The sequence below is a fragment of the Bactrocera latifrons genome, unplaced genomic scaffold, assembly GCF_001853355.1.
Source record: "Bactrocera latifrons isolate USDA-ARS-PBARC rearing strain unplaced genomic scaffold, ASM185335v1 scaffold_328, whole genome shotgun sequence".
NCBI lineage: Eukaryota > Metazoa > Arthropoda > Insecta > Diptera > Tephritidae > Bactrocera > Bactrocera latifrons.
In genome coordinates, this window is record NW_017536941.1 from 109,162 (window position 1) to 110,700 (window position 1,539).

The window sequence follows — 1,539 nt, forward strand, 5'->3', positions numbered from 1 at the left end:
TACATACAATGTACAAAATTTCAAATGTTTATATATAAAACAATTAATTTTCTTCTAATCATAAGTACCTACATACATACATATGTGCATATATATATATGTATGTGTACGGATGTGTATGCGTACATTTGTATGCCTAACAGTGCAGTTCTCTAGCTGTCTCTTATACACATCTAGATGTGTATAAGAGACAGACAACTGATGAGTTTGAAGCAAGCAGTCGAAAACAACTGATCAACAGAAAGGCCTTCGTCTTCCATCAGGGCAACGCTAGACCACACACATCTTTGATGACTCGTCAAAAACTGGGAGAGCTTGACTGGGAAGTTTTCCACCATATAGTCTTGACTTCATACCATCGGACTACTATTTGTTTCGATCAATGCAAAACTTCCTTAATGGAGTAAATTACTTGTCGCAGTGGACGTTTTTCGACTACACTATATTTTAGGAGAAGCAACTTTTGTTAGTTTACAAAAAATGATCAAAAAAGTGGGGAAAAAATACTCTTTAAGCCAAGATTTTGATTAATCAATATTATTAGAACTCTGGACCARGAAAATCAATCATCCAGGATTGGTATGCTAAGTTTAGACGGCGTGAAATCAGCACTGAATACGGTGAACGCAGTGAACACCCGGTTCTTACCGACAAAAAGACTGAAAAAGTCCACAAAATAATTTTTGGATGACAGTAAACTGAAGTTGTTCGAGATAACAAGGACCCTAAAGATATCAATTGAACGTGTATTTGAGTATGAGAAAACTCTGTGCAAAGTGGGTGCCGCGCGTGCTCACCTTTGACTAAAAACAATGACGAGTTGATGACTCGGTGTAGGGTTTGGAGAGGTTCAAGCATAATGAACCCGAGTTTTTGCACCGATATGTGACAATAGATGAAACACGGCTACATCATTCCACTGCGAAGTCAAATCGACAGTCATCTGTATGGACTGCACACGATGAAACCGATCCAAAGCGTGGAAAAAAACAACAGTCAGCTAGCAAGGTGATGGCGTCTGTATTTTGAGATGCGCATGGCCCAATTTTTATTGACTACCTAGAAAATGGAAATATTATTAACAGTGAATATTAGAGAGCATTATTGGACCATTTAAAGAGCGAAATCGCCGCAAAAACGCCGCATTTGATGAAAAAGGAAGTGGTCTTTCACCAAAACAATGGCAACGATGGCAAAAATCCTTGAACTGGGCTTCGAATTGCTTGCACATTCACCATATTCTCCAGATCTGACTCCCAATGGCTTTTTCTCTTTCTCAGATCTCAAAAGAATGCTCAGTGGGAAAAATTTTTCGTCGTATGAAGAGTTGATCGCTGAAAACGTGGTCTATTTCGAAGCAGAGAGCAAATGGTACTAAAATAAGTAAGGAAGCTGTCTCTTATACACATCTAGATGTACATAGGTAGACGTTGTACATATGTAAATATGTATATAGTGTTGTCACGCTGACAATGTGAATATCAAAGTCACACTCTACACAAATCATATTGTCAGCAATCAAGTGACGAATATATAATA